The sequence below is a fragment of the Mastigoproctus giganteus genome, chromosome 12 (genome assembly GCF_048544385.1).
Source record: "Mastigoproctus giganteus isolate SK-2022 chromosome 12, ASM4854438v1, whole genome shotgun sequence".
NCBI classification, from domain to species: Eukaryota; Metazoa; Arthropoda; class Arachnida; order Uropygi; family Thelyphonidae; genus Mastigoproctus; species Mastigoproctus giganteus.
Window position 1 is genome coordinate 131,206,161 of NC_143586.1, and position 19,566 is coordinate 131,225,726.

The window sequence follows — 19,566 nt, forward strand, 5'->3', positions numbered from 1 at the left end:
TGTGAAATAGTATATAATTTTTGCAATATATATACAGCAGGCCCCCGTTATAACGCGGTTCGCTTTACGCGGATTCGCTATAACGCTGTTCTTATATTATAACCCGTATCTGACTATAACGCTGTCACAGATCACTATAACGCTCTTTTACAGATTGCATTTTTGGCATATTTAACGAAATCGTTTCATTTGATGGAGTCGATAGCTTGAAAATGAATAGCAAAACAGCATTAAAACGTTTGGTTTCCCACGCCGACTTGATAAATTTTCCCACACTCAGTGAAATTTTCTCGCACGCCAATTTAATTGGAGTACAGTGACTTGTTACGTAGTTCCAAGATCAACATTTTTAAAAATGATCAAGTATATTGCTTGTAATATTTGCGTTATATGCATTTATCCGAAGTCTACTCATCACTCAGTACGGTATTAGACATCATGCGTAACGGAAAGTTTACTTGAACATTGTATCATAATTAATTCAACCAACGCGGTTACATTTTCGAAGAGCTAATAATGACCGATAGGAATGAAAAAGCAACGTCTGGGCGCAGTACGAAGACTATAAATGTAAGAAAAAGACTGAATTTGAAAATCAAATTAGACGTTTTGAAGCGAATCGATCCGGTGAAAGACAAGCGGATGCATGCCATAATTTAGGACTTGCAAGTTTAACTGTAAGAACAATTAGAAAAAAATAAAGAATTAATTTTAGCAGCGGGAAAGATAACTGTTCCACTGCAAGCAACTAGGACTAGGCCGGCTATTAGGATTGAAATGGAAAGACTAACTAATTTTATTGAAGATAATATGCAATGCAGAATTCAGTTAAGTTAAATATTAAAAAAAAAAAAAAAAAAATAGAGAGAGAAAGAGAAAAAGATTAGCCAATATGATGATCTGAAGAAAACTCACCTAAAAAAAAAAAAAAAATGTGGAACCATTTAAAACTAGTAAGGGCTGATTGAATAGATTTAAAATCCAGGGAGAAGCCACCAGTGCAGATCAAGGAGCCAAAACTTTCAAAAAAGATCTTGTTAAAATTATTGAAAAGGGGTATTGTGTGTTATACTTCTCAAGTTTTTAACATAGATGAAGCAGGACTTCTGTGGAAAGGAATGCCTAAAAGAAGTTTCATATTGAAAGAAGAAAAAAACATGCCAGGTTTCAAAGCGGCGAAGGATCAGTTGACTTCATTGTTGGGTGGTAATGCTGCGGGCCATTTAAAATTAATACCCCTTTTAGTTTATTTGGAAGAGGGCCAAAGTTCAACTCAAAATCCACACATTTTTCATGATTAAATTCATCCATTAAATTAAATCAATTAAATTCATTATTTTAATTGGAATTTTAAGTTTACTTTTGATACGCAAGTAGTTACCACATAATTATACATATGTAATGCAGAATATTTTATATGTGCAAATATTTGAATATTAAATATTTTGACCGACATTTGTGCATCTTTTCATTACTGTTTATTATTGATTAGGAAATATACTATGGCACGGACCGCAGCTCATAAATACATATGTTACCTTATGGGAAAGCAGCGCTCGCTTAGCGCGGATTCACTTAGCGCTCTGTTTTTCCGGAACGAATGATCAGCGTTAAGCGGGGGTCACCTGTATGTCAATATTTTTAGGCTTTCTACCTGTGAAGTGCATTTTAATCAGTAAGGATATTTACATCCAATTTTTAAGTAATACATCCATTCAAGAAAAAGTTTGGAACAGAAAGAGACATCAGTTGGGTTTTTTTGTTTTTTTTTCCCCTAATGCTATAAAAAATATCATTGATTTCTAATATTGTGATATTATTGATGCAGGTTGCCTTAGTATTTCATTTACATTTCAAGAAGCATTGCTGCCATTTATTTGTAATAAGGTGTCCTCAGCCTGCTCTTTCAGTGGCTTTTTAATCTCATGAAAGGGAAGCTGGGAAACCCCATTGTAACAAACCTGACAACCCATTAGCAGTTTGATTTTTTTTCAGTGATTTCATTTTATTTATTATTAATATTTTCTATTTGCTAAAATATATAAATTCACTAAGCATTACATCTATCCCATTTATGCAACTTTGCCTTGAATTGTGTAGACCTCATAAACAATAAAATTTGGGCCTATTTAGCTATGTAAAATTGAAAATAAAATACGTTATCATAAATTATTTCTTATGATTGCTATTGATCATATAATAATTACATATAGAAAGTACTGTATATTGTGGTATATTGGCCAGTACCATGCAGAATGTGGTCAACCATTGCATTTTAATATGTTTATATTATGGTGCATTTAATTGAAAATGGAAGAAATACTGAGACAATCTTTCTGTAGAGTTACCATCAATGGATAACGTTGATGGGGGGGGGAGACAGATGATGAGAAATTCAGTGCATTAAATTAAAAATAATAGTAACTTTGCCAGAGGTTTTCAAAACAGACAAATCAATTTTTACAATATGATTATAATCCCACAGTTTTAAGGAAGTTGTCAACTTGTCATCTGTTGTCATCTCTCTGATGCTATTTTATAAATGAGTAGTGTTATCTCTCTTTCTTGTCACCACATGTCAAATTGTGCTCTTACCATCAAACTTTTCAGCTAATGCTGGAATACCTCAGAGTTTTTCTCATTTAAGAAACTTCACAGAAAAAACTTTTCTTACCACCTAAATATAGAATCCATTTGCAATTTATTTGTCAAGTATCAGTGCTGTTATCAACTTGATTTTGGATGAAACACATTTGCAGAAATTCTGTGTGATCTCTTTGCGGAACTCTGGAGTTTGGCAGAACGCACTTTCCATACCACTACTCTAGACAGTCTTCAGTTGTCAAGGTGATCCTGCATCATCTCTGTGATCAAATTGTACTGTTTTCCTTGGAACAGAAGTCAAGCTGAGGTCTGTGATTACTTCTCCCTTTGATGGTCCTATTATGAATAGAGGAGACATTTGCGCATTTCCATTCCATAGTGACATCCCCCTGAATTCAAGGATTCTCTCATAATTATGGCTAGAGATTTACTTCATCTTTTGCTTTTAATATAATTGGATAGAATAAGGTAAACTGAATGACTGATGAAAGCCTGTTGTTAAAAGCTTTAAGCCTCAACATGTCTCTTCCACTTTTCTCTCAGTTATCACAGAATCATTTGGGCCCAATCATACTTTGGTATACTTCTAGTATGCCCATCCCTAAAACACTTTTTTATGCGTGAAGGTAGCTTCAGAATATTTATTCAGTTTGTCTGTGCTGTTGCCAGAAAAGAATCATCAGTAGTTACGCCACCCGTATGTTGTGGACCGGTGTGGTTCATTCCTTTCCTTCTAGTATTAATATAAACAAAGAATTCTTTGCTACTTTTCTTCACATTCCTATCCAATTCGTAATCTGCCTTAACCACTTTTGTAATTATTGCAGACTTAGTGTATGTTTTTTCTTTGTCACTTCTCTTATCACTTTATCTGTTATTCGTTTAGGTCTAAACCTTAAACAATATCTCTTATTATGCGTGTTAGCTTCCACAATTACTTCCCTGAATGTTTCCCATTTATAATTTGCAGTTTTGGTAACATTATTACTTTGTCCCCACTGAAAATTTTACATCTTTACTTAAATCCCACACAATCACTGCACCTAGAGGTTTTTTTTATCTAGATTTTTAATGCATGAGGAGACTGCTGATAATCAGATCAAGGAAATTGCTTTCCCTCATTGCCTCTCTAACTTGCTGGTGTAGAAAGTAGTTATCTAGTAAATCCAGAAAAGTTCTGCTACTGTGCAAATTACCAGCCAGAACCTTATTTGGAGGGATACATATGATTAATTGGATGGAATTATATGTAGCCGAGTGGTCTGGAGCGAGAGAGCACACCACGTGCTCTTTGAGTGGACTGGGGTTTGAGCCCATGACTGCTAAATACAATTAATGTTTGTATTGATAATTTATTGTAAACTCCACTGACCTGGTGGTCGTGCAGATCTTAGCTTTTGTTGGCTGTAAGAAACTTATCTTTAGATTCTGTAAAGAAATTTATGATTAACCTTTGAATAATGATGTTTTTGCCTTCACTAATGAGGTTATTTTAATTGGAATCTAGTCAGAGAGTGGTAATCAATGGACACTGCTCTTCATGAACTATGAACCAATGTTATTAGTGGAGTTCCACAAGGTTTTCTGCCTTTTTTCACTTTCTTATTCCAAAGGTGTTTTTCCTTCTGCTTGGAAATTTGCTCATATCCAGCCAGTTCCTAAAAAGGGTGACAAATCCCTCCCATCCAATTATTGTCCCATTGCAATTACTTCTACTCTTTCTAAAGTAATGGAGAAATCAATTAACCGCCAACTCTTAAACTACCTAGAAACCTTCTGTCTGATCAACGATCGCCAGTATGGATTCCGTCAGTGTCGATCCACTGGGGATATTCTGGCTTATGTTACCCATTTATGGACTAATTCAATGGAAAGGTTCGGTGAAACACAAGTAGTTGCTCTTGACATCTCAAAGGCTTTTGATCGTGTTTGGCATAAAGGTCTTCTAAACAAGCTTCCATCTTATGGTTTGCCAACTGTTTTTAGTAATTGGTTATCCAGTTTTCTCTCTGATCGCTCACTGAGGGTGATGGTAGATGGCTCTCTGTCTTCTAACTTCTCCACTAATGCCGGTGTCCCCCAAGGTTCAGTTCTTTCCCCCACTCTTTTCCTCTTGTATATCAATGACCTTCTTCCATTGACTGGAAATCCTATCCATAGTTTTGCCGATGATAGCACATTGCATTCAACTTTCCATTTTGAGAAACCTTGTCCACCTCAATCAGCTTCAAGTTCTCGAAAATCTGCTGCCAGTTCCTTAAATGCCGATCTTCAGGTAATTCTCCAGTGGGGCAAAGACAACTTAGTTGATTTCAACCCTTCTAAAACTCAATCTTGTCTTATATATCGCAAAAAGGATTCTTCTGCTCCTATGCTTATCTTTAGTGACACTCCGATTTCTAGGCAAAATGATATATCTCTTTTGGGGATTACCCTGACTTCTAATCTCTCTTGGCACAAGCACATTACAAATATTGCTTCCTCCGCATCTAAAAAACTTGGTTTTCTCTTTCGCTCTCGCCGTTACTTTTCTTCCAAACAGCTGCTCACTCTGTATAAATCGCAAATCCGCCCTGCCATGGAATATTGTTCCCACATCTGGGGTGGTGCCCCCAAAACCTCTCTCTCAGGCTTCTTGATTCCATTCAGAAGAGGGCAGTTAGGTTAATTAATGATTCATCTCTAACAGAGTCTCTCCACTCGCTTTCTCATAGACGCACTGTTTCTGCTGCATGCCTCTTCTACAGATACTTCCATGGGCACTGTTCTTCTGAATTGGCTTCTATAATTCCCGCTCTCTCTTTCAAAACAGTCCGAACACGTGCCGCCACCAGCCAACATCCATTTACTGTCCAACTTCAAACCCACAGAACCAACTTTTCATCTTCCTCATTTATTCATTCAACTGCCGTTTTCTGGAACAACCTTCCTTCATACGTATTTCCTGAAAATTACAATCTACAGAGGTTCAAGTCCAATATCAACAAATATCTTCTTTCGTCTTCTCAACCTCCAACCCAAGCACGGTGCTAAGTACTATAGGTTCTAATACCTCTCGTGTTTGGGGTTCTCATAAAAAAAAAAAAATCAATGGACATTGCTCTTCATGAACTATGAACCAATGTTATTAGTGGAGTTCCACAAGGTTCGGTGTTGACCCCATTGTTGTTTTCTATATTTATCAATGAAATTGATAAAGGCACATAAAGCTTAATGTCCAAATTTCCAGACGATATAAAGGTTGGCATGGTTGTTAATGATATTAATGACAATATGCTACTGCAACAGGATCTAGAAAAGTTAGACAGATGAGCTGAGAAGTGGCAACTGAATTTTGATATTAACAAATGCAAAGTACTGCATATGGGTAGCAGTAACCCCAGAGAAACATACTGTATGGTACTACACTCAGGGTAGTGGAGAATGAAAAAGACCTCTAGGTAACTGTGCAGTCAGATATAAAGTTCTCTGAACAGTGCAGACAGGCTGCCAGGATAGCTCATGGGTTTTTGTCAATGATATACAGGAATTTGTTAGCAGGGATAAGGAGGTGATTATCCCTTTGTATAAGGCCTCTAAACAATGAGAAGGCAACACCTTGAGTACTGTATATAGGTCTAGAGGCCTCATTTTAGGAAGAATGTAGAGCTGTTGCAGAGAAGGGCAACAAGATTGGTGAGAGGATCAAAGGGGTGTGAAACTGCAGAACTGAAGCCAAGAAACGCTTCAGTTCTGCAAATTGCAGCATCTGGAGGCTAGGCACCTGTGAGGTGATCTGATTGAGGTGTTTAAGACTTTCAATGGTTTGAGTAAGTTCAATGCTGATGGGATTCTTCTTCTTGCTCAGATTACACGCTTGATGGGACGTAGATTCAAATTAAGGAAAGACGGTTGCAGAATAGATATGCAGAAATTTGCATTTAGCCAGCAAGTGGTTGATTGCTGGAACAAACTTCCATCTGTCATTTGGAAGTTGATAGCTTAAATAAATTCAAGGAAGAACTAGACAAACTTTTGGAGGGAATGGTTAGATGAAATTGGAAGTGTGTAGTTTTTTTTTTTTTGCTTGCTTTCTTGCATCTTAAGAGAGGCGGCAAGCGAGTGCATTGAACCATTGAGGCTAATTATGCAAGCATCACTAGACTCTGGGGAGATTCCCTTGGATTGGAATAGTGCAAATGAATCTCCCATACATAAGGGTGGCTCTAAAAGTGAAGTTGGAAATTATCGACCGGTCAGTCTGACTTCAGTAGTAGGGAAAATCATGGAGGCAATGGAATTCAGGATCATTTGTAAGTACGCGTGCGCGAATGGTTACTGTGGTGTTGTGTTTGTTCTCCTGCAAATGTATGCTAGAATTGATGATTCAAGATGAATCTGTTCCATCATTTTGATACACTACGGGTCAGCGAGCGTTGCTCTTCACAACTCTGAAGAAAGAAGTACTCGAAAGATAGTTTTCAAGCGATAGTAAACGAAATTTATGTTCCTCTTCAACAAGGTATCTCATACAGTTTCTATAGGCAGTCACGAAGCTGGGAAGTTTTCAGCGTAAGGATTACTGTCTCACAGGTTAACCAAGGTCAGTCACTTTACTGTTTTTGTCTGATTATAGCCCGCAAGGTCACCTGTCATTGTTCCTACAAAGAGGACCGTGCCTTTCAAAAGACTACTGACTAATCTGCAGTGGTGTGACCTTAAGTACTACGTGTAGTTCAAATTAGGACTGTTCTAAGCTTATCTCAGAAATCGCACTCAAATCTTTGAATGTATTTTAAAGAATTCTAAAGTATTTCAACTAATTCTCTGATTAGTTTACTGTAAAATTAGTTCAACTAGCAATAATATTGTTTCGAATATTGCATATTTTATATTTTGCATTTAATGTTTCATCTTACCTTGCATATTTAATTTTCATTTTAATATAAAAAAAAGAAATTTATTGTTTTTACTGTTAATTACAATGGCTCCGCAAGTGCAAATTATTTGCCATATGTGTAAAAAGAAATGCAAAGACTTCCTCCAGTGCAATGCGGAATGCGGTCTTGTGTACTGTATAAAATGCATAGATTTGTCAACCGTAAACTGGAAAAAGATGTCACAGGCAGCTATCGACTCGTGGAAAGGTCCCTGTTGCATAAATTACAGGCAGACGAAGAAAAAACAGACGAAAAATGAAAATAACTCAGGATCAACCCCAACGGATCTTTTAAATCTTTCCGAACGCGAATCTCAGTCTTTCACCTCATCGTCAAATGGCACTCAACAGAGTGGGCCATCCGAGGACATACCTCATGACGTGATATCAGAGCAGACAAATTGCTCCTTCTCTCACCTTCTTAACCACGAAGTCTCACAAGTTGAAAAGCCAAATGAGATGACCACGAAAATGATTTTTCAAATCCTGGACACTCAAAAATCCATGATGGCTTCTCTTCTCGACGAAACTAAAAAAATCAGGTCAGAAAACGCCCAACTTCGCGAAATAAATTATATCTTACTACAAAAAATTTTGGATTTAACAAATCTTATCCAAAACTCCAGTAGACTTATTCAAAACTCCAGTCCTACAAGAAACTTGGCGAAATCTATGGCAAATCCCACATTTCAACCGACTCCTATAGCAGAAGCCACTTATGCATCTATTGTAAAGGAACCTCCACATACTCCAGTATATGGTCCAGTTACTAGTCAATCTCAGAAAGCGTGTAAATATGGCAATAGATCTGTCAATCCACTCCTAGAAGATGTCATTTTCTCCAGGAGGCAGGCAGATAACATCAGAGGACAACGGAATCAATCTGCCTATAATCAGGCAGGAAGACATCGACACACCCCTGCTGTTGTGGGAACAGCTACCAACTCTTCAATCAGAGCAGTCCCAAGAACTAAAAGTTCAACGAAGAGTATTTTCGTCTCGCGACTCGAACCCCAACTGTGCGGTACAGAAGTAGAGCAGCATATCAGAACTCAACTGCAGATAGAAGTAAACGTAATAAAAATGAATTCCAAACACGATTCGTACAGCTCTTTCTATATTCAGTGTCAACAAACGGATTTTGATCTATTACTAAAGGATCACTGCTGGCCTGAGGGAGCCATTATTCGGCCTTTCTATGGACGCCCCCCTCTTCCTCATACTGGGGCATCAGCCAGTGACTTAGCAATTGAAACTAGTCAACGGGAATGACATATCGAGCATTTTTCAGATATTCTGGAATCTCAGCTGGGAAGAACTTCTATAAACGATTCATCTATCTCTTCATCCTACCAGAATTTGAATGACTCTAACTCTTGTGAAAATACCTTTCTGCCATGTCACTTGCCAACAATTAAACCAAATAACTTATGCCTTACTACAGCATCAAAAGATGCAATTACTGTATTCTATATGAACGCACGCAGTCTTGTAAAACATAATGATGAAATCCTCGCGCAACTGACATCATGGAATCTCCATCCAGACCTGATGGTTTTTACTGAGACCTGGTTCTCCCCTGAAGTTTCAGTCCGATTTCAAGACTATGCTCTCTTTCACAGTTGCAGATGTGATTCTAAAGGGGGTGGAGTTGCTATTTACGTTCACAATCATCTGCGATGCTCTGCCTTTCCTATCACAAATCTGCCTGATCAAGCTTGTGAAATCACTTTTATCCGCATTGCTTCTCTGGTGATTGGGTGTCTATACCGACCTCCCTCAGCTTCAGTCAACAGTTTCCTTGTAACTCTTGACAATATTCTATCTCACTTCACAAGCAAATCCCTTAGTCTTCTGCTGATGGGAGACTTTAATATTAACATACTTCAAAGCTCTTCCTCTCAAGTGCAAGACCTCCTAGATGTCATTTCTTCCAATGGTTTTTCTCTTCTGACTGACGGAATTATCCCGACTAGAATGGGAGAGTCCCACAATTCCCTTCTTGACTTCGCAATTGGGGAATGCTCACTAACCTATGCAGTACTGGATGCAACCATTTCTGATCATCGTCCCATCTTAATGGTAATTGAAAATGAAGAAATTGTGGAAGAGATCATGCACACTCACAGATCTGTGACTCCAGGCTCTCTCAATCAGCTCTGTTATGATCTCCAGCAGTCTTCGTGGGATGGAGTGGCTGCTACAGATGATCCTGAAATTGCGACGAACTTCTTCTTTGAGCATATTCTAAATAGTTACGAAAAATGCGCGTCATACATCAGGATCCCAGGGAATAAAAAGACCACTAGGCCAAGATGGAAATTATGCCCATTTATGTCAAAAAAAATTTGTAACATGCTAAAGAAAAGGGACAAACTTGCAAGAATTGCTAGAGAAACAGGAAAGGAGGAGGATAAAAACACATACACAACGTACAGAAACAAAGTCACCGACAGTATTAGGTCGGAGAAAAGGAAATATTATAGTTCCCAACTTAAAGGCGTCATTACAAGCAAGGAAAAGTGGGCAGTCTTGGACAAGCTACTACCTGGAAGAAAAACGAAACTACAGAGCTACGTTGGAGATGTAGTTGAGAACGAGGTACTCATTTCGGATGACCAGGAAAAAGCCGCAGCATTCCGTAATCACTTTATCTCAAGCGTGAATAACCTTTTTAAAGACGAAGTTGACTCTAGAGATAATGCAACGAAAGAATCTGTCAAGCACTCAATGAGGAGCTCTTTTTTCCTCGCTCCGCTCTCAGATCAAGAGATTTTAGAAGCAGGACATCAATTAAAAGAAAAGGGAGCCCCTGGCTTTGATGAAATATCTCCTGCTCTGCTGAAAAAGGTCCTTAACTCAATTCTAACACCACTGAAGTATATTTACAATCTTTCCGTTCAATCTGGTAAATTCCCGTCTCAATTCAAAAAAGCAGTCATTGTTCCTGTTCCTAAGGGGAAAAATTGTAACTCTATCAACAATTTTCGTCCAATAGCTCTACTCTCAGTTTTTGCAAAATTATTCGAAAAAATTCTTCACGGCAGAATCATGGGCTTCCTGGAAGTCAATCAGCTTATCCATCAACAACAGTACGCTTATCGTTCAAAAAGATCCACTGACCTGGCAATTGTTGACTTCTGCTCCAGGATCACGGACTGTCTTGAAAAGGGTCACTATGCAATAGCACTGTTTCTAGACCTATCAAAAGCTTTTGACTGCATAAATCATAATATCCTACTCAACAAGCTCAACAATCTTGGCTTGAGAGGAAAAATTAACCTTCTCCTTGAAGACTACCTTAGTGATAGGCCATTTGTCGTTAAAACAAACCAGTCTTTTTCAGACATTTCTTATTTCTCTAGGGGAGTACCTCAAGGCTCACTTCTCGGACCGATCCTATTTGTTCTTTACATTAATGAATTTCTCTCTCATCTTCCATCTTCCCACCTAGTAGCGTATGCCGATGACATTTCCATTCTAATCACTGATAAAGACCCTAACCAACTTCAATGCAAGATCTCTGCCCTGCTCTCTGAAATGCATAGTTGGCTTCAAAAGAATCAGCTGATACTAAACCCAGAAAAATCCAAATATATGGTGTTTAGGACGAAAAATAAACCATTGAATATTGATTTCGAAATAACATACAAAGGAAAACAACTGGAAAGGGTGAATGATACCAAGTTTCTAGGAATCTGGCTAGATGACAAGCTGAGTTGGGATAAACAAATGATCACCTTACGAAAGAAAACTTCGTCACTAGCAGGAATACTCGCCCGAGCCTCTGCCTGGGTACCTCCTTCCCTTCTCAGACTAGTATTCCTTTCCTTAATACAGCCTCACTTCACATATGGAATTATCTCATGGGGTACGACCAGTCAATATAACCTTACGAGAATCAATTCAATTGTCAATCGATGTGTTCGTTCAATTTTGGGCCTTCCCTGGAATGCATCGGTGACTTCGAGATATAAGGAAGCGAGACTCTTAAGCATCTACCAACTGATACAAAAAGCTGAAGCGGTCTTTGTCTAGAATGCTTTGAAAACACCAAACTTTCCTCCTCTCTTCAGATCCTTTTTTATAACAATAGAAGAAGAAGGAATAAGATATAATTTAAGAAATGAAGCGAACCTGAAGGTTCCGCTTTTCAGAAAAGCCATAGGCCAGAAAAATATAAAATACAGAGGCGCAAAAACCTGGAATAATCTTCCTGAAAACATAAAAAATGCCATTTCACTAAACAAGTTCAAGAAGCTCCTGACTGAACACATCACCAGGGAGGTCTGATCTAAATCACCTTCCACTCAACTCCTGAACTTTCCACAATGCATACCAGTTTGGAAATTGTGTAAACAAGTTGAAGGAATAGCTGTCATAAATTGTAACACTCTATGCAATTATTTCATAATTTTTCTTTCATACTTGTTATTGTAAAAGTACTCACAATGTAATTATAAGTATGTACTGTTGTTAACCACGCGACATGTGTGGTTGGTTTACGTAGTCTCGGTAATGGAATGTAGAAACATGTCCGATTCATGATGTATCTGTTTTTATTGTTATCTTTTTCAAAGGGAACACCCCCTAAAAAGCCTCTGGCTTATGTGTTCTCCCTCCCTTCTTGCTGTTATCTCCCAACAATTGTAACACAAAATAGGGATAAATAAATTATCAAATTTGGATCGAATCGAAATTCTCAAGGATACTCAGCATGGTTTTGTAAAGGGAAAATCATGTTTAATAAATCTGGTTCGCTATTTCGAAAGGGTCACTCACGAGCTGGATTTAGGGAATAATTTCGACATTGTTTATTTAGATTTCAGCAAAGCTTTTGACTCAGTCCCACATGAGCGGTTGCTTTATAAGCTGGAACAGGTTGGAATCACTGGGAAAATCCTTAGATGGATAGAAGGATGGCTTCAGGGCAGGAGGCAGAGGGTTGTGATAAATGGCTATTCCTCAGATTGGGTTGATGTAAGAAGTGGGGTTCCCCAAGGATCAGTATTAGGACCACTGTTGTTTTTAATTTTCATAAACGACATTGATGAAGGGATAGAGGGCGTGATGTCTAAATTTGCAGATGATGTTAAAATTGGTAGAGTAGTTAATGATCACTGTCAAGCTGAGCTTCTTCAGAGAGACCTAGATAGACTTCCGAATGGTCAGAAAAATGGCAGCTGTGCTTTAATCCAACAAAGTGTAAGGTATTACACCTGGGAAACAGTAATCCCAAAATAACTTATTCACTTGGTGGAGTTCAACTAAACCCAGTACTGGAGGAAAGGGACTTGGGTGTTATGATACGGTCAGACATGAAATTCTCTGAGCATTGTAAACAGGTTGCAAGGAAGGCCCATGGTATCTATCGAACTTTTGCAAGTAGAGATAGGGACGTGATAATCCCATTATATAAGGCTTATGTTAGACCACACTTGGAATACTGTGTTCAAGCATGGAGACCACACCTAAAGAAAGAATCGAGCTTCTTGAAAGGGTGAAAAGACGGGTAACTCGCCTGGTGAGATCGGCAAAAGGGCGTCCTTATGAAGAAAGACTTCGAATATGTAGGTTGCAGAGTTTGGAAACTAGACACCTTAGAGGAGATTTGATTGAGGTGTTTAATCCTCTGAGAGGCATCAGTAAAATGAATGAGGACAAAATTTTCAAGATTATAAATGATGCTAGAACTAGGGGACATAAATTCAAGTTACAGGGGGAAATGTTTAGATTGGACTGCTGGAAGTTTTATTTTAGCCAGCGAGTTATAAATTACTGGAATAAGTTGCCTTCATGGATGGTAGAGGCCGACAGTTTGGGGAAATTCAAAGGTCATCTGGATAGTACGTTCGGGTAAGGAAAGCACATAGGATGATAGGTTTAATTTCCTTTTTATTTATTATTTATTTATTTATTAATTATTATTATTTAGTTATTTATTTTTTTTATCATTGTTTTGTTCGGATTTTTTTTTTTTTTTTGGCTGGTGCAGCATAAGCCGTAGGCTTTCTTGCACCATGCAGCCGTTACTAATACTAATACTAATACTAATCATATGCCACTACTATTGCTATTCTAGCAGCCACTTTATATTAATTTTTTCTACTTAGTTTGGATGAAAATACCATATCTAACTCATGCTGAAAGTTCTTTTAATGGAAAAAAAAAAAAAAATGGTTACTTAAAACAAATATAAATGTTAACTTGGAATTTTGTTTAAAAGGGCTTGTCTTTATTTCTGAGATCACTCATGTCCTGAAAAATTGTAGAACATGAAACTTCATATTTCCAACCTGTGTAGATAGAGGCACCTCCATAGCCAGGTGGGAAGGAGCAGCAGTGTGTAGCACACGCTTCTTGATTAGAGCACCTCCGTAGCCAGGTGGGAAGGAGCAGCAGTGCGTAGCACATGCTTCTTGATTAGACCAGGGTTCGAACCCATCACCACCAAATATGGAGGATGCGGAAAGGTCAGGGAATGACCACTGCATATTCCGGAGCAATATGGCCTTAGTTGCTAGTGCTAAAAACCAAACAACAAACAAGCTTCTTGATTAGACCGGGGTTCGAGCCCGTCATCACCAAATACAGAGGATGCGGAAAGGTCAGGGGGGTGACCACTGCATATCCCGGAGCAATATGGCCTTAGTTGCTAATGCTCCTAAAAACCAAATAACAAACAAACAACCTGTGTAGATAGGGAACCTGAAAGTCATAATAGAACAGTTTGATTTACGTTTGATTAATTAATGTAGAAATTTAAATTATGAATACATCTCACTATTTTCACAAGTAGTAAGAAGTGTGTATTTACTCAGAACCTGTATTTTTTGGAAAACTATTCTGTCCAATTGTATAGCAGTGATATACAGTGCACACAACAAATGCCTCTATCATTCTCCCAACATCTCTCTTCAAGACAAACATTCTGTATCAGAATACCTTAACTGACTAAGACATCAAAGTTGAAGTGATTTACAATACAACACCAAAGGCAACATTTTATATGTAGAATAACAATAAGTTAAATATTTTTAATTGGTTTACAGCTAACAAAAGAGATTAAATAACTGTAAGCTAGCACATATGGTTGTTATCTCTTCATAGCTGCCACCTCTCTGAATTTACAACAGACAATCCACCTTTTTGTACTCAATTTGACCCTTCTCTTTTTTTTTTTTTTTTTTTTTTTTTGCAGAAACTGTTTTTATAATCTTTATCTTTTCCCAAAAAAATAATAAAACTATGTTAAAATTATATTCAGAAAAAAAAATTGTGTATTTTTGCTAATTTTCATTAACGAATTGGCTGTCAGGTGTGTTATGGTAATCCACGTTGCAAAATAGAAATAATAGTATTCTTCATCCTTCTCTATTATGTGCATTCATTTCTTAGTGTATTTAAGATCCTAAAGAAATGAGATGTAAAATTTAAAATGTATAGGCAAGATTTTCCATGTATCATAAAATCTGAAAAGAGTAATGCATTTGCCTTACATAGTGTATGTAGCAAATTTTTTCAATTTCAAACAGTAGAGAATGTGATGAATTAATCAGACTTTTTGCAAAACAAATAAGAATAAGATCAGCAAGCAATATACAGAAAAAAAATGCAAAAATAGATATTACATTTTAACAGTATGTTGTATTTCAATTTTCTAGTAAATTTTAATTTAAGGTGTTTGTCAAGTTATCAGTAGGACACCACGGGCCTTCCTTGCAACTTGTCTACAATGCTCAGAGAACTTCATGTCTGACCATATCGTAACACCCAAGTCCGTTTCCTCCACTGCTGGTTTTAGTGTATAAGTTAACTTGGAGTTGCTGTTCCCCAGGTGAAATACTTTCAACTTCCTGCTGGATTAAAGCATAGCTGCCATTTTTCTGACCATTCCTGAAGTCTATCTAGATCAGTCTGAAGAAGCTCTGCTTGCCTGTGATCGATAACTACTCAACCAATCTTTACACTATCTACAAATTTAGACATCATGCCCTCTATCCCTTCATCAATGTCATTTATGAAAATCAAAAACAACAGTGGTCCTAATAGTGATCCTTGGGGAGCCGCATTTCTTACGTCAACCCAATCTGAGGAATAACCATTTATCACAACCCTCTGCCTCCTGCCCTGAAGCCATCCAGCTTCAGAATCCATCTAACGATTTTCCCTGTGATTCCAACCTGTTCCAGCTTATAAAGTAACCACTCGTATGGGACTGAGTCAAATGCTTTGCTGAAATCCAAATAAACAATGTCGAAATTATTCCCTAAGTCCAGCTGTTGAGTGACCCTGTCAGAATCATGTGTAACTAGATTAGTTACACATGATTTTCCTTTACAAAACCATGCTGAGTATCCTTTAGAATTCCATTTCTGTCTAAATGATCCTGAATTCCACCTTTGATCAGTGTTTCCAAGATTTTCCCTACTACTGAAGTTAGACTAACTGGCCAGCAATTTCCCACTTCACACTTAGAACCGCCCTTATGTATTGGAGATGCATTGGCACTTTTCTGATCAAATGGAATCATTACCGAGTCCAGTGATGCTCTCATAATTAGCCTCAATGGTTCAATACACTCACTTGCCACCTCCCTTAAAATTATAGGGTAAATGCTATCAACCCCAGCAGCCTTACTGGCTTGTAGGCTCGAAAGTTTTTTCATTAAATAAACGTGTGAAATTTCAACATCATTAATTACATTTTTTTCAACTTCACTCCCAGAATTTCTCATTGATGTGAAGGGTTTTTCTTCTGTAAATATCGATGCAAAGTAACTGTTGAGTTCATCTGCAACTTCAGCTGGTGTATCTAATACTATCCCACTTTCATTACATAAGATTCTGATCTGGTTTGTCCTTCTCTTCTTTACATTTGTATATGTGAAGAATTCCTTATTCTTCACCCCCCCCCCCCCTTTGCCAGCAATTTCTCATAATCTGACTTTGCCAGCCTAACCTTTTCAGTGGCATTATTACAGATCAATTTTTAGCTGTTGTAGGCTTCAGTACTTTTTATTGCTCTGTAACTTTTCCATGCCGTCTTTTTCTGGTTCAAGTAATTTGCAACTTCATTATTCATCCAACTTGGAATCCTCCTTGTGGAGTATATTTTTTAATGGTATATAAGCATTCAAGGCTTCTGTGATTAATGTTTTAAAGGTATACCATAATTCAATTGTATTTGCTCTCTGTGAGATAATAGAGGCCATGTAGAACTTTAAGGCATCGTAATTTCCTTTCCTGAAATTATAACCCATTCCTCTGCCTAAAACTACTGCTATCTCTCTTTTCATCATCCACCGTAGAACTTTGTGACCACTTCCTGCTACTGGTTCCTATATTGTCAGCTGTATTATGTCATCTGGTTCATGGGTGATGGTGAGGTTTGGAATATTCTTTTTCCTAGTACTTTCCCTGACATGTTGATACGAATAGCAATCGTCTAGTTGATTTAAAAATTTTTTAGCATTTAGCATTAGCATTAGCATTAGTAGTGGCATATGATGCAAGAAAGCAAGCTTATCCAGCATCAGCCAAAAAAAAAAAAAAAAACACACAACTCCCTTTTCACCCCTCTGTTTGTTCGAAATACCTGTCCAGTTGAGCCTTAAATTTGTTTAGGCTATCAACTTCAACAACAGGTGATGGAAGTCGGTTCCACCAATCAACCACCCACTGGCCAAAGGCAAATTTCCGCACATCTATCCGACATCCGTCCTTCCTCAGTTTGAATTTATGCCCTCTGAGGTGATTATTCTGAGCAAGATGAAGAATCCCGTTGGCATTGAGCGTGCTCAAACCATTCAAAACCTTATACACCTCTATCAGATCACCTCGCCGGTCTCCAGACTCTGTAATTTGCAAAACTTAAGCCTTTCTTCGTAAGAGCAACCCTTTGTTCCATTCACTAATATTGTTGCCCTTCTCTGTACCCGTTCCAGCAGCTCTACATCCTTCTTGAAATGAGGCCTCCAGACCTGTATACAGTACTCAAGATGTGGCCTAACCATTGCCTTATACAAGGGAATAATCACCTCCTTATCCCTGCTAGAAAAATTCCTGTATATCATTGACAAGATACCATGAGCTACTCTTGCAGCTCGTCTGCACTGCTCAGAGAACTTCATATCTGCCTGCACAATTACCCCCAGGTCCTTTTCATTCTCCACCACTGTCAGTGTAGTACCGCAGAGTTGATACATTGCTCTGTGGTTACTGTTTCCCATATGTAGGACTTTATATTTGTCAATGTTAAACTTCATTTGCCACCTCTCAGCCCATCTGTTCAACCTTTCCAGATCCTGTTGCAGCAGCATAACGTCAGTAGTGTCCTTAACAACCCTGCCAGCCTTTGTATCATCTGCAAACTTGGACATTAAACTTGATATACCATCATCAATATCATTCATAAACACCGAAAACAACAACGGACCCAACACTGAACCCTGAGGAACTCCACTAATAACATTAGTCCACGTTGAGCAGTGTCCATTGATTACCACTCTCTGTCTTCTGCCACTCAACCATCCCCTTATACATAGCAGCAATTTGCTTCCAATGCAACAGTATCAAAAGCCTTTCTAAGATCCAAATATATAATATCAAAGTTATTCCCTGCATCCAGTTCTTTTGTGACTACATCATAGTATCCAATCAAATTGGTCAGGCAAGACCTGCCCTTAACAAAACCATGCTGCGTCTGAGCTATAACTGAGTTCTTGTCTAGATGATCCTGCAGTGCTTCTTTAACCAGTGCCTCCATTAATTTACCTGGAACAGAAGTTAAACTAACAGGTCTATAATTACTTGTGTCAGCCTTTGATCCTCCTTTGTGAATTGGGTTACATTTGCACATCTCCAGTCTATGGGTACCTCCCCTGAGTCCGAAGCTCTCATAATTATGGCTAGGGGTTTGCTTACTTCCTTTGCTGCCTCCTTTAATATAACTGGATAGATCCCATCCACCCCAGGTGCCTTTTTTATGTTTATCCTCAACAATCTCTCCTCCACTTTCCTCTCAGTTAAAAATCATCTAGATCACTGCCAATGTTTACTTTACCTACGTCATTCTCCTTCCTGAATAACTCCTCATGCGTGAATGTAGATGCAAAATATTCGTTTAGATTGTTAGCCACCTGAGCAGGATCCTCAACTGTTGAACCATCAATATCCAGTGGACCAATCTGATTCATCCCTTTCCTTCTTGAGTTTAAATAGGTAAAGAACTCTTTTCTGTTTTTCTTTGCATCCTTTGCCAACGATTTTTCGTAGTCTGCCTTTGCCTGCCTAATCTCCTTTGTGACTTGGTTACAGACCAACTTATATCTATCATAGGCTTCCATGTTACCCATTAATTTGTATGTATTCCATGCATTTTTATTCTCTGCCACATGTCTCATTAGTTCATCTGACAACCATTTAGGCCTAAACCTTGAACAATATTTCTTAGTTGTATGTAAAGCCTGGTAGCTTCCAAGATTAGTTCCTTGAATGCTTCCCATTTTGAGTTTGCTGTTGGTAACATCATCAGTTGGTCCCACTGTATAGAATTTAAATACTGTCTCAGACCATCATAGTCGCCTTTACGAAAACAAAAACCCTTCCCTTTACCTCTGATGGTAGTTACCTCCTTGAGTAACTCCCACTTCAACACACTGTGATCACTGCCACCTAGTGGTTCATTTATCTGCAGATTCTTAATGCATGAAGAATCACTACTGATAATCAGATCAACAGTATTGCTCCCTCTTGTTGCCGCACGAACATGCTGATGTAGAAAACAATCATCCAATAAATCCACAAAAGCCTTGCTAGTGTGTGAGTGACCAACCCACAAATTCCAGTCAATATCTGGGAAATTAAAATCCCCCATTATAAGACTCTCTGATTTACTGGCCCACTCTATTTCCCTGTACAATATCTTATTATACTCATCAGACTCATTAGGCCTTTAGCACACTCCTACTCTCAATTTTGATTTCCCTATCTCTTATGTCACACCAAACTGACTCGACACTGCCCTGTCCATCGATGTCGACT

The 19,566-nt window shown here is 38.1% G+C and overlaps 1 protein-coding gene across 5 annotated transcripts in view; it reads left to right on the top strand.

Moving 5' to 3' along the window:
* The window catches only part of LOC150077431 (uncharacterized), a 284,193-nt gene that overhangs the window by 256,451 nt on the left and 8,176 nt on the right, over window positions 1–19,566 (top strand). The gene's annotated exons all lie outside the window — the stretch shown is intronic.